Raw genomic sequence first — 15,185 nt, 5'->3', positions numbered from 1 at the left:
CACACACACACACACACACACACACACACACACACACACACACACACACACACACACACACACACACACACCAGAAAACAAAACTATCGTATTGTATACCATAACAATGTAAAGGTTTCATTCCTCAATTATACCTTTTTTTTTTAAGTACAAGGGCCTGGGTTTCAGTGCCCAACATTAAAAATATAATAATATAGTCTTTCAAGCTGGTTCCAGGGTGGCTGCTGTCTAAAAGTCTGTAACAAGTTGCAAGTCTGTTGACATATCCCTGGGAAGTTCTCAGATACGCTACAATAATCATTTTTGTGGTGGAAAACAGACATATTTCAAGGAAGGGAAAAGACCTAACAAAAGATTTCCTGCCTATGTTGAACAATCTTGTGAAGTTAATGAGATTAGAATGATTATACAAGCTAATGAAGCCCTCAAGTTGCTTCTAGCAGATGCTGAAGATGGTAAAACTTAATGAAAGAGCCAGATGTGGTCATTCAGGCCTGTAATCCCAGCACTGGAGAGACTAAAACAGGAAAACTGTAAGTTCAAGGCCAGTCTGGGCTACACAGTGAGAACTTGTTTCAAAAAAATAAAACAACTTGCCAGGCACCTATGGCTCATGCCTATAATCCAAGTTAATCAGGAAGCTGAGAAATGAGGATCTTGGTTCAAAGCCAGCCCAGGCAGGCAAGTCCATGAACTCTTATCTAGCTAATCACAGAAAAAGCCGGAAGTGGCACTGTGGCTCAAGTAGTAGAGCACTAGCCTTGAGCAAAAAGGAGCTTAGGGACAGCAGTCAAGCCCAGAGTTGAAGTCCCAAGACTATTAAAAACTAAACGATAATAATAATACTAAGCCGGGAGCTCTGGCTCACGCCTAGAATCCTAGCTACTCAGGAGGCTGAGATCTGAGGATGGAGGTTCAAAGCCAGCCCGGGCAGGAAAGACTGTGAGACTCCGATCTCCAATAAACCACCAGAAAACCAGAAGTGGCGCTGTAGCTCAAGTGGTAGAGCGCTTGCCTTGAGCTGAAGAGCTGAGGGACAGCGTCAGGCCCAGAGTTCAAGCCCCACGACCAACAAAAAAAATAAAAATAAAATAATAATAATAATAAATAAAACAAGAGCTTGAAAATGTGGCTTAATGGTAGAGTGCTTGTCTAACATGCATGAAGCCCTGAGTTCAATTCTTCAATCCCACATAAACAGAAACAGCTGTAAGTGACACTGTGGCTCAAATGATAGAGTGCTAGCCTTGAGCACAGAGAGGCTCGAGAACAGAGCCCAGGCCCTGAGTTCAAGCTCCAGGACTGGCAAAATAAATAAATACATTGATTCAAAAAATGTGAACAGTTCTAACTCTTCACTTGAATACATAGGAGTCTTTCCCAATAAAGAATAGAGAGACCCTAAGCATTCATTTTTACGGAGTGAAATGATGTTAGGTCCCCTTCAAGGAGATATGTCACTCAAAGATACAGCATCAAATGCCCTTCATTCCCTTGTAGCTGGTACCCAGACCACTCTAAAAGCATCTCAGGCAAATGGAGAATATTTTCTGAGAGGAACAATGGGGACCATGGTTGTAATACTTACCTTCAGTAGAGACTAGAACTGTGATCCCTAGAGAACGCCAGCATGGATGCAAAGGAACAGGAACTGAGAACAATGCTGGAAAACTTGAACAAATGAGTGAATGCAGTTGTCAATGAAAAGGAGAGAAAGCCAAGTGTATCACTGAAATTGTGCTGGAGATGCTAAATTTGCCTATTTACTTTTAGGGTTAATTAGATGGATAATGGCAACTCAGAATAAGAAAAATGGAAACGACCTCAACTATCAGCAGAAATCAACCTGAAGATATTCATTGATGCTATTAGCTTTTTCTTGAACTTAAATACTCTCTGGAAAAAGCTTTCTAGAACATCTACACTTTCTGATTACCAAGGTCTATCCAAGATATCCTTACAGAGGCCATCCCGTCTGTTGATAAAGCATCCTTTTGTAGAAAGCTTGTCCCAGCTACATTCCCTAGGAAGACTTTTCTCCTTCCTACTCTGACTCTCCCAGTACTTTGCAGCCCCTTTCCTTGGCATTTACTTATTCATGGTTGTCCTGTTGTTGGGCTTTCCTTTCACTTTATTTCCTGTCAGCTCTTTTTGGTAACAGTAACAAAACTGCCTAGTTTACCTTTTTAAAACCCAGTAGGAGTGTTTTTTCTTATGTGAACTACATTTGACATGACCTAGAAAATCACATCAAGTTAAACATTCTACAAAGAAAGTCAGAGGCAGGGATATCCATAATGTTCCTTGTCTCCTGGTTAGCCCAGGATATTTTGGCTATTCCCAATTTCCTCTACACAAAGACCCTGCTTCAAGCATTAATGAATAAGCTAGAAGAGTGGTGGCTGAGATGTGGCTCCTCTACAGGGAAGTGGAGGGTGGAAGGAAGAACAAAAAATAGCTGCTTTCATTGGGGGCAGGAAGGAGATTATTTCATCAGGAGCCAAACAGTGAGACTATCTAATACAAACAATTGTTTGGCTTGAAGATCTCCATGTGGGTAGTTAGTCCAGCAAAGGCCCAGGTGGAATGGAATGCTGACCTGCCAGGAGCTGAGGACAGGAGTTGACACATGCTTAAGTGTCAGAATCATGGTACTGGTATCTCTGGGCTTCCAGAGAGGTTGTCCATAATCTGCCCCACCGGTCACCATTCTGTGCCTGACCCAGCAAAGACTGTGGACTTAAAGAATTGAAGAAAACTGGGTCAGTGATGACAAATTCAAAGTTATTCAACCCAAACTCATATTTTAGGAGAACAAACACAAAAGGTGGCTCTCCTGAGAAATCTACTGTATTTTAATCACTACTTCAGTGACTAGTGGCAAGCTGGAGAAAATGGGTTTGCGCATAGGGTTTGTTGAGCTAACAGCTAGGTGAGCAAGGCAAAGTTGGCCTGATATTTCAAAACTTGACATTATAATTATACTAATTTCCTAGCACCCATGGCCTCACTGCAAGTAACAGATGCTAATCTGGTTTTCCAGCAGTCACTGTCTTCACCTTCTGAGGATACTTTGCTTACCATAGGTTTTAGGTCACTTAAGGTTAGAGATTTAACTTCCTTTTTGCAACAAACAGGGTCTACAAACTACTGAATATGGAAAGTGCCAGGGGACACAGATCTTTAGAAGAGAGCATGGAAGAAGGGTAATATGCCAAGTCTCCAGTACCCTACAACAGCCCATACTTCTGTAGGAATCTGTGACATTACAGTTGAACTTGATGCTTTTTTGACACTTCTGATGCTTTGGGGCCATAAACTACTAATTAATAAATTTTTATCTTAAAAAAAAAAAAAGAGGGCTGGGAAGGTGGCTCAGTGGTAGAGCGCTTGCCTTGCATGCCTGAGGCCCTGGGTTCGATTCCTCAGCACCACATAAGCAAAAAGAAAAAAGCCAGAAGTGGCGCTGTGGCTCAAAGTGGTAGAGCGCTAGCCTTGAGCTGAAGAGCTGAGGGACAGCGCCCAGGCCCAGAGTTCAGGCCCCAGGACCGGACTCAAAAAAAAAAAAAAAAAAAAAGATGGGTGATATGTAACCGGCCCATGAGACTGACCTTCATCTTTCATACCTAGAACAAATTCTTGACCCTGGGACTGGGAATGTGGCCTAGTGGTAGAGAGTTTACCTAGCATGCATGAAGCTCTGGGTTTGATTTCTCAGTACCACATAAACAGAAAAAGCCGAAGTGGTGCTGTGGCTCAAGTGGTAGGGTACTAGTCTTGAGTAAAAGCAGCTCAGGGATAGTCAGTGCCCAAGCCCTGAGTTCAAGCCCCAGGACTGGCAAAAAAAAAAAAAACTTAAAAAAATTCTTGACTCAGCCGGGCGCTGGTGGCTCACGCCTGTAATCCTAGATACTCAGGAGGCTGAGATCTGAGGATCAAGGTTCAAAGCCAGCCCAGGTAGGAAAGACTGTGAGACTCCTATCTCCAATAAACCACCAGAAAACCGGAAGTGGCACTGTTGCTCACGTGGTAGAGCGCTCACCTTGAGCTGAAGAGCTGAGGGACAGCGCCCAGGCCCAGAGTTCAAGCCCCACAACTGACCAAAAAAAAAATTCTTGACTCTGTCACACTGACAAAAGATCAATTTCTCCTCCTGGGTAGCTAAGGGAGAACTGGCCCACCACTGGATGTACAAGACTCCATCTTGATCCATATCTCATAAACTAAGGGCTCTGGCATGGGTGACCTGAGCCTTTGCAAGTAAACACTTGCATACATGTTGATCACCACCTGGACCAGTGGCTAACAGCAAGCAGGGAGAAGCAGATGTGTAGAGAAGGTCTGTGCTTATAGCTACCCAATCACTTCAAAATAAGCCAGGTGTTCCTGACACTTCAAAACTTGGTATTATTATCATTAAATTGGATTAGTATCATAATCAAGTCTTGGCATTCACCTGCACATAGTGAACACTAAATACATACTTGCTGATAAAACAGATAATAAGTAGCAATAGTAAAAACAGCCCATATTCAAATATTCCCACTCTTCTCCCTCTGGACCAATGATTCACAGCTGAAACAATTTTTTTTTTGGATCCGGTCGTGGGGCCTGAACTCTGGGCCTGGGCCCTGTCCCTCAGCTCTTCAGCTCAAGGCGAGCGCTCTACCACTTGAGCCACAGCGCCACTTCCGGTATTTTTCTTTTTGCTTATGTGGTGCTGAGGAATCGAACCCAGGGCCTCATGCATGCAAGGCAAGCACTCTACCACTGAGCCACCTTCCCAGCCCTGAAACAATTTCTTAAGGGACAATGTCAATGTCTGGCAAAATCTTTGGTTGTCACAACTGCCAAGGGGTGGGGACATGCTAAGTACACAGTGGGCAGAGGCCAGGAGACACTGCTAAACAGAGTCCTCGCAACAAGGGATTATCCAAAACATCAGTAGGGCAGATACCAAGAAATCCTACTCTATAGGAGCCAGGCTTAAGCCAATTAGTTTGAGATAGGTAAGATATAAAGTCATATCCATTCTAAAGAAAATACTTCTCTTGGGGGCTGGGAAGGTGGCTCAGTGGTAGAGCGCTTGCCTTGCAGGCATGAGGCCCTGGGTTTGATTCCTCAGCACCACATAAGCAAAAAGAAAAAAGCCGGAAGTGGCGCTGTGGCTCAAGTGGTAGAGTGCTAGCCTTGAGCTGAAGAGCTGAGGGACAGCGTCCAGGCCCAGAGTTCAGACCCCACGACCGGACCCAAAAAAAAAAAAAAAAAGAAAATACTTCTCTTATTCTATAACAGATAAATATTTGGAATTGTGGTGCAGATGAGTGTTTCCTAAAGAGCCACTACGTGGGTAGTGGTGACACCTTTAAAAGGGAGGACCTTAAGTCATGGGAGGGTATGCCCTCCAGGGGCACTCTAGAACCCTCTTCCATCTTTCTCTTTGCTTTGTGGCTCAAAATGTAAGCAGTTTTCTCCACTGTGGTGTTCTAGCCATGATGTGCCACAAAGTCTAAGGACCAGTTAGTTTTACACTAAACCCTCTAAACCTCTTCTTTTTCTGTTAATTTCCATGGATATTTCATTATAGTGACAGAATGCTGCCTGAAACAAGTGGAAAGAACTGTAGGGATTTTAGTAGACCAAGTAGAGTTGGAGAGCCAAAGGTCCAGAGAGGTTAAATTATTTGCCCAAATTCATAGAAGAAAGGTTCAATGGACTGGAATTAGAAACACCAAACTTTGAACATGGTAGACATGGTTGATGCTTAATAATTGTCACTAAAAATTTACATTTTAGCCGGGCGCTGGTGGCTCACGCCTGTAATCCTAGCTACTCAGGAGGCTGAGATCTGAGGATCACGGTTCAAAGCCAGCCCGGACAGGAGAGACCGTGAGACTCCTATCTCCAATAAACCACCAGAAAACCAGAAGTGGCGCTGTAGCTCAAGTGGTAGAGCGCTCGCCTTGAGCTGAAGAGCTGAGGGACAGCGTCCTGGCCCAGAGTTCAAGCCCCACGACTGACAGAAAAAAAAAAAAATCTACATTTTAGCCAGGCATGGTATGCATACCTGTTACTCCAGCAGTCAGGAGGTTTTGTGGGAACATGCCGTTCGTTCAAGTCTAGTCTTTCTTTTTTTTGGGGGGGAGGGTCCGGTCATGGGGCCTGAACTCTGGGCCTGGGCGCTGTCCCTCAGCTCTTCAGCTCAAGGCTAGCGCTCTACCACTTGAGCCACAGCGCCACTTCTGGCTTTTTTCTTTTTGCTTATGTGGTGCTGAGGAATCAAACCCAGGGCCTCAGGCATGCAAGGCAAGTGCTCTACCACTGAGCCACCTTCCCAGCCCCTAGTCTTGGTTTCACAGTGAGACCCTATCTCCAAAAAACATATCCTGTTCTTTAAGTCATTTTCTTTTTTTGGGGGGTGGGGAGAAGGGGGCGGTGGTGTTGTTGGAGTTTGAACTCAGAACTTTGCACTTAACTAGAGAGGTACTCTACTATTTCAGGCACTTCCCTAGCCCTTTATACTTTAGTTTATTTTTCAGATAGGATCTGTTTTTTGCCCAGAACCAGCCTCAGACTGTGACCATCCTTCCTTTGCTTCCTGTGTAGCTGGGTTCATACATGTGTATCACAATGCTCAGCTGTTTTTTTACTGTGTTTTTTTTGGGGGGGGGGATCTTAAGGCTTGAATTCAGAGCCTGGGCACTGTCTCTGAGCCTCTCTGTGCTCAAGACTAGCACTCTACCACTTGAGCCTCAGCACCACTTTCAGATTTTCTGTTTATGTGGTACTAAGGAATCGAGCCCAGGGTTTCATTCATGCATGCGTGGCAAGCACTCTACCACTAAGCCACATTCCCATCCCTATTTTTGTTTTTTAATAACAAAAAATTCATTCTGATGCTCAGCTCAACATCTGAGATTGAGTGTAGAGACTTATCTACCTCTCCAACTTCCCATTCACTTGTCCTTTCTCAATAGGAAGCCCAGAGGGAAGAAGAGTATAACACACTAGACTAGCCCATACAGAAAACGTTTTTTAATTGTTCCCAGCAAAGCACATGCCTTTCACCTGAGCAGAGGCCCTAGACAAACAACAAATGAGCTCTGAACAAGGCTATGGACACCTGAATTTCTCTCTGCAATGAAGTACAGAGCTGCTTTACCAATGTAGCAGAGGTGTCCCAACCAATGGCAAACACACAAGCACACAGTTACTGAATCACAACCACAACCAAACAGCTAGAGAACTTTCAATTCTAAACAAACAGCAGAACAGAAACGAATTCTGGGATCAAAGTACAAATGCTTAGCCCAGCAGCATGCTAAATGTTAGTAATCCAAACAGCCCTGCCTTAAGGGAGAAGGGCAAAAGGTAGGGGTTTGCCTTGCCACAAAGAAAAGACTACCCTTCAAATCCTATGTGTTTCAGAACTGAGCATAATAAGGTATACAGGTCCAACAGTGCACAGGAGGTAGGACAAAGATATCTGCCACGTAGAGAGAAAAATCGTGCAGAGGAAACATTATGCAGAAAAACCCAGGCCAGGAATTATTTTCTCTAGGAAAATAATCACAGCTTCACAAGAGCCAAAGTAAAGTTTTTCAAATAAAACAAACCTGTTCCAGTTGATACAAAGAGAGATTCTAAAACTGCTGCAAAGTTGTTTTTTTTTATTATTCATTTCTATGGAACCTAAGAACAATGACTATTTACTCTCATCCCACAAAAGACTAAAGGACTGCTATTTCGCCCTCCCATTTCACATGCTTGCTACATTCTCCCAAAGATGATGTGTCACAATGAAGCCTCCTACAGAGAGGACAGCAGGTTAGCTTCGTGACTGGCATGAGCTTTCAATGCAGCATAGATGCTTGAAGCACACAAACGAAACAGTGCAAAGAAGCAACTGCACCAAGCAACTAAGAGATTCACCTGCTCAGCCTCCTGGAATGTCACAGATCTTCAAATCTGAATTAATGGGATGAAGGTGACTGTCAAAAACAAGCAAAACAATAACATGATCTGAGCACATGTTAATGAATAATGCCATTCACACAGGGGAGACAGACACTGTCAGACAGTGGGCACTGGGTACATAGATGTATAGACATGAAGATATGTCCTCATTTACAGACAAAGCCCTTGTTCAAAAATAATAAGTGCAGTCATTTTATACCCTTTCTATCAACATGGGGCCTCTAGAGGGTGAATTTAAGTGAAAGGGGACTGTGTAAACACTGTAAGACACTAGTCAATCGCACAATATTCCCCCACCAGGTGAATACTGTAAATAGGCAGTCCACCTCTCTCTGTTGTGCCCATAAAGCTGTCCTGTGGTCAAGCCAGGATTCTCTCCAGCTCACAATTTCTTGTTGCAACAGATGTCTATTGCCATGAAGTGTTTCTCAACGACAGCCCCCACAGCAGAGCTATCTCCTCTTCCCCCACTTTTTAAAATCAGAGGACCCCAGGCCTACTCAATCCTAAATGCATAAATAATTCATCAACCTAGCAGCAACCAAATTTTGATTACACCATTATTTGTAATACTGAAAAAGTGAAAACCCAAACGTTCACCACTTAGTTAAGAAAATATTCCCACATCTTCATGTTAAAAGTATAATGAAGATATTTAAATGAATCCTCAAAGTAAATGTTAAGTGAAATAATAATGACATAAAATCACTGTGGTATAAACTCAAGTACATAATGGGTGATGAGAATTATGGGAACTATCTTCTACATGATTCTGGTTTTTTGTTTTGTTTTGTTTGTTTTTTGTGCTAGTCCTGGGGCTTGAACTAAGGATCTGGGTACTGTCCCTGAGCATCTTTTTGCTCAAGGCCAGCATTCTACCACTTGAGCCACAGAGTCATTTCTGGCTTTTTCTGTTTATATGGTACTGAGGAATTGAACCCAGGGCTTCATGCATGCTAGGCAAGCACTCTCCTACTAAGCCACATTCCCAGCCTGTAATGTTGTGTTTTTTTTTATACTTTCCAATTATTTTTATCATGAATGTGGGTAGTTTTCATAGTCAAATAAAATGAAGGCTCTGCTTTTTAAAGAAACATCATTTAATGTTTAGATAATAAACACAAGAACTGTCCTTCCCCACTCATTGAGTTTTTTTTTAATGGTCTGGAAGTCTGTTGCTATGGCAACAACCTACCCCATTCCCCCTCCCCCCACCTACTTAAATGCATGAGAAGACTAATGAAACTAGGATCTATTTTTACTATGCCATAATATGGACCTTAGATTTGAGTCACTTCTATCGAGCTGCTTCTGCTCATAGACAAGGCTCAAAGCCAAGGGGATAAGTGTGAGTCTTCCTGGTTCCAGGGCTGCATGTAATGGAGCATTGGTGCTCTCTCCTACAAGCAGTGGGCATTCTAACAGCAGGTGCACTGAGGAAAGAAAAACCTTCCCTCAAAATTCTCCTCAGCTACAAGAGTTCCCGTGCCCACTTTCAGAAAGAGAACGTCAGCTCCTGCTCCAAACAGATATTCTGGGTAAAAATGTTTTCAACACAGCAGACGAGTCTGAATCTTTTAATTTTTTCTTTTTCAAATTAGTGGTCACACTACACTAGCTCTGCTGTTTACAACTATTCTGAACAAAAGCATCATGGTAAGAACAGGGAGTTTCCTTCCTCTTTCTCCTCTAAAGACTATATCAGCTATCACATGAGCTAAAGTATCAACAAGAAGATGCCAATGTTTCCTCCCCCAGGATCTTTGTACTACAGCCCAAGAGGTCACCCACTTACATAGGTAAGTTTGTAAGAAATTATTCTTCAAAGGCAAAAGAACAAAACAACCATCTAAACAATATTAAAGCAAAAATTTGAATCTCAAGGCAAGAAACACTAGAGAACTCATTTCTAAATCCACACATTCGGGGACTTCCAGTCAGACAAGAAAAGAGGAAGAAGTTGAACGACACAGTGTGCTGTGTGTGCACTTCAAGCAAATGAAGTGAAAACACTCTGTGGGCTTAACAGGTAAACCCCATGTACACACGTAAGCTGTGGGGTGCAGCCATGGGAATTTATGGTCTTTCCATCACCAGCTGTTGCCACAAAAGACAATATGACTCTGAAAAAAGTTAAAGCTGCTGTATCTGTTGCGATCACTGTGCTAAGACAGTTTAGCTACAGCCCAGCACAGGTCTCTATGTCCCTTTTACATTTGCTTCACTATTCTCATTACCTAATAAAATGGAAATGTTACAATTTGGTTTGGGGGTGAGGAAAACTATACAAAGCCAGAGGGATCCAGTGCTGGCCCAAGAAATTACTTTTTTGGAAAGTTCTGACTTGAAATCAGTAGTCAGTAGGGCTTACAAAATCCAGTATTTAGGTAAAGTGTATGTTATATGCATTTTAATGCAATCTGGAATACTTACAGGAAATTACAAGGCGGGAAGTCTAGAAATTGTCTAAAAATCATTTCACATTAATTGAATTAAGAAAAGATGCAATGATAATAAAAGTGTATCACCACACTGGGACATGTTATAAAGGTGAGATTCCAGGGTAAATTTCTATCACAGGGAGGAAGGATCAGGGGAGGAACTGCACAAACTGAAGACAACCACCAGGGCAACCTTACGCTGCTGGAAGGCCACAGCTGAAAGTAGGTTTGGCTCATCTCTAGGGTTTTCCACTGTGGGGAGGGACCTGCCGATCAGCCATCAATGGATCTGCAATCACAAAGCCTGTGGGGAAATACAGGATCCAGAAGAGTAGGGCAGGAAAGGAGACAATTTGAGAAAGGAAAAAGTCAAACATAGTACTGAAATATGGTAATTATTAAACATAAAGCTTTAACAAGGGCATAGATGAACCTTTAAGCTGAAATGGCCTGGCTGAAAAGACCTGAGACTCTGGGAAGCAGATATGCTCGTTACATCTTCATATCTGTGAATTACAGTAACATCAGGAATAAATGAACTTTTTAGAGAAAAGCGAAAAATGATGACACATAGGTGTTTTTACAGTTGGTGACTTTACTCTAAGAATGAGACCCCTTATCTGTGCCCTCTGAGGAACATCAGCCCCAAAGCAAACACACTTCACTGAAACCCTTTGCTGGCCTAGTTCCACCAATTCCATTAATGTAACAAGGGCACAAATGCAGGTGACCTGGTTGACAAAAAAAAAAAAAAAAGCTTTTAGAAGGTGCTGGGCTCACATCACAAATACCAAATGCTTTATAATAATCAAGAAGAAAATTACAGCAATTCTTTGGGAAGTTTGTCTTTAGACAGGCCAGCAACAACATTCCTTACAAGACAAAATACTTTTTAGGGTTAGGGTAGAAGAAAATAGATTCAAGGATCTCACCACTTTTCCCGTCCAGTGCTTACCTACCAACCAACCAACTACAGCGCAAAGAAAAGTAAACCCAGTGCAATACCTTAACTATCAAGGAAAGACTAAGCTGTACTATGTAAGGCTGTCAGCCCCAAACTCTGGGCATCCTATGCCTTCATTGTTCACTCAAGTTATCCAACAATTAAGGGATGTGTGACAAAGTAGATATACCATGCTCAAGCTCAAAACCAACCAGATAGGAACTTTTCTGAGTAACCACAGGATAAATCATTTCTGGCAGCTGGCAAGAGTCAAATACAGTTTCAACAGAACTAATCTGCCTAGTCACATACCCTAATTACACAGGCTATGGCTGAGTTGTTACATTGCTTCCTAGGGCTATTGTTTCAGCAAGAAGTCAAGATCCTTCAGAAACACACTAGGTTCCACCTTCTCAAGACCCTTCCTATCTCTCCAGAGTAACTCATATAAGGGAAAAGATGTTTTAAGTGCCTCTGTGTCTTTAGCTGTTTGTGCTTAGATCTACCTTCATTCCACTCTTCAAGAGGGAAATACATCTACTAGCCTCCCTTGGCAACTGGTTTCTGGATGAGCTCTCTCAGAGGGAGGGACTTGGGATGAGTGGCAAGAGGAAAGAAGCCAAGGTTCTCTCTTACTGGCCTGTTCTAGCTGCTACTGGACAGTTCCTCTTACCATGCTTCTCACTCACACTAGGGAGCTAAGGCTTCTGGCCCATAGTCACACCAACACCTTTTAATTTCCTCAGTGGCACAGGAGCTCCCAGATACTGCTAATCCCATGGGAGGGGTGCCTCCTCAGCCAGTTTAGTTTCTGTGTCCTCACATCACCTGAACAACCCATGTCTTGCTTTAAATTCTCTGCTTATGTGACCAAAGTGCTTTCGGTTTCCCTAACTGTCCTGACAGGACCTTCAATAAGGAACTATGAAACATATTTCAAAACTTACTTTTCAGAAAACAAGTTTACTGAGAATTAAAACCATTGTTCAGATAACCTATAAAAGATTTCTTATGCCAGGCACTGGTGGCTCACCCCTGTAATTCTAGCTACTCAGGAGGTTGAGATCTGAGCATTGTGGTTCAAAGCCAGCCCAGGCAGGAAAGTCCACGAGACTCTTATCTCCAATTAATCACAGAAAAGGCTGGAAGTGGTGCTGTGGCTCAAGTGGTAGAGTGCCATCCTTGAGCAAAAGGAGCCTAGGGACAGTGCCCAGGCCCAGAGTTCAAACCCCAGGACCAGAAAAAAAACTTTTTTTTTCTTGTAAGAAAAGATGCGTAGAGCTGCGAATGTGGCTTAGTGGTAGAGTGCTTGCCTAGTATGCATTGCATAAAGCTCTGTGTTTGATTCCTCAGTACCACATAAACAGAAAAGCCAGAAGTGGTGCTGTGGCTCAAGTGGTAGAATGCTAGCCTTGAGCAAAGAGGGTTTAGGGACAGTGCCCACGCTCTGAATTTAAGCCCCAAAACTGGCACAAAAAAAGAAAAGGAAAAAAAAAGGAGAAGTTGTAGATGACAAAAATTCATTCGTTCATTCATTCAAAGGTTTACTGAACCTGACCTTACCAAGCCCTATCCACAACTGGGAAGACCACAGTAAGCAAAACAGGCCCAAACTCCTGCCCTCACACACTGACATTCTAAGGGAAGTGTCAAGTGTGTCAAATCATGATTTCAGAAATGAATTAATACAGAAATATTGTTTTAACAACAGAACCTGGTAAAAGTGAATTAAAATTAAGGTACTTTACAAAGAATTATTTCCTCTATTTTCATGTACTCTGTTGAACTGTCACATTCCAGGGACCAATACAGAACTTCTTCAAAGTTAATATCTACTTAAACTGGCCACTTGCTCAAACAGAAGTACAACTGTGATAAGGATTTAAGCTGACACAATGACAAAAGTTAAGCACTACATGCTTAGAATGGAAAACATTGTGTGTTTTAATGCAGTTCTTGCTTGGCATCTTTTTCATAATAGGGAATACTATTTAGAGGAGTAGATTCTGACTCCATCTAATAAGTTCCTTTATCCCTTCTTCATAGCACAGGTAGATAGATACCATTAATGCAGCATACAAAGCCAGAGCATTGTACATCATGGACAGTGTGTCACAGTCACCAATTGCATGATATTATTTCCCAGGTAGAATTTTCAGGCGGCAGAAGAAGAGAAACAGAAACAGACAATGACTCATGTGGTGAGCAGTTATATAGACAACTGTGCCCAAGAAAGCTGCCACCTACATACCATAACGACATTAGATGAAAAATGCAGAAAGATAGTTTTCGAATTTATCTGGCAATGACAGATTTCCTGCAAAGTATACCCAAGCACTTTACACATCAAATATTCAACATATGGTCTGTCTAAGCATGCTCAGCCTCAAAAAAAGCACTGGCTCCAGAAATTACACTATCTGCTGCTGGCATTTCATTAGGCTTTTCTAAGATAATTTAATGTACCCATAAAGGTACATTTCCATGGCGATATGTGGGTACAATACCTTTCTTACTATAGAGCAATTAGCAAATCAGGCCTGAATTGCAATTCTAATCATTTCATTTGAGTATCCCTAAAACACTATGAGCTTCTATACACAGGGAGTGAAAAGCATATGTATATTTATAACCTCAATGCCATAGATCTAATTTTTAACTTTACTAGCACCTCAAACTCTACCCTACCACGTAGTGGAAATATACTAAATAATTCCTCCATTGCCTTAATACATATAAATTATACAGACTATCTCAGAGCCTGGCACATTCTGTTTCCTCTTTCTAGAATGAAAAGCTAATTCACCTGGCAAAATCTTGCTTACCCTTTAAGACATAGTCTAATTATCTCTTAGAAGCCATGGCCTCCTAAGGAAGATGTCTACCTTCTTCAACCCTTTCATTCTCCCTGTGCACAATGCTATAATGATAATTATTACATTGCATCATTTATTTAACACATCTGCTTTCCCATTAGACTATAAAATCCTTAGATCAATGACCTTATCATTGAATCAGTGTGTCCTACTTCAATGTCTTACATAAGTAGGTACTTAAAAAATATTTTCTAGGGCTGGGAATGTGGCTTAGTGGTAGAGTGCTTGCCTAGCATGCATCAAGCCCTGGGTTCAATTCCTCAGTACCACATAAACAGAAAAAGCCAGAAGTGGCGCTGTGGCTCAAGTGGTAGAGTGCTAGCCTTGAGCAAAAGAAGGTCAGGGATAGTGCCCAGGCCCTGAGTTCAAGTCCCAGGATTGGCAAAAAATGAAAATAAAAGAAAAAGAAATGTTTTCTAAGCCAGGAGCCAGTGGTTCATGTCTATAATCCTAGCCACTCAGGAAGCTGAGATCTGAGAATCATAGTTCAAAGCCAGCCCAGGCAGGATAGGCCATGAGACTCTTATCTCCAGTTAGCCATCTGAAAACTGGAAGGGACGCTGTGGCTCAAGTGGTAGAGTACTAGCTTTGAGTACATGGAGGCTCAGGCCCTGAGTTTAATCTCCACAATTAACCACTAGAAAACTGGAAGTGGCACTGTGTGCTCAAAGTGGTAGAGCACTAACCTTGAGCAAAAGAGCTCAGGCCCCAAGTTCAAGCCCCATAACTGACAAAAGAGGTGTGTGTGTGTGTGTGTGTGTATTGTATGGGAGCTCAGGTCTTCAAATGTGTGTGTGTGTGTGTGTGTATTGTATGGGAGCTCAGGTCTTCAAAAAGTTCCCTATAAAAGATATGACACTTGGACCCATTTTCTCATTGCCATAGAATGATATTTAACTGATAAGCAGAACAAACAGAGGAAAAAATATCTCCCAGGGAACAGGTTTA

The 15,185-nt window shown here is 42.3% G+C and overlaps 1 protein-coding gene across 1 annotated transcript in view; it reads right to left on the bottom strand.

Annotated features, from left to right (window-relative positions):
* Smap2 (small ArfGAP2) overlaps positions 1 to 1,665 on the bottom strand; it is a 32,318-nt gene extending 30,653 nt beyond the window's left edge. Inside the window, exon 1 of the mRNA XM_013016950.1 lies at positions 1,589 to 1,665. The gene's annotated coding sequence lies outside the window, so the exon portion shown is untranslated. The remainder of the gene's footprint in view (positions 1 to 1,588) is intronic.
* Positions 1,666 to 15,185: the final 13,520 nt, after the last annotated feature.

Source organism: Dipodomys ordii, unplaced genomic scaffold (assembly GCF_000151885.1).
Source record: "Dipodomys ordii isolate 6190 unplaced genomic scaffold, Dord_2.0 Scaffold33, whole genome shotgun sequence".
In the NCBI taxonomy this organism is placed as follows: domain Eukaryota; kingdom Metazoa; phylum Chordata; class Mammalia; order Rodentia; family Heteromyidae; genus Dipodomys; species Dipodomys ordii.
Note: the sequence above shows the minus strand (reverse complement) of the source record. Positions and strands in the feature narration are given on the sequence as shown.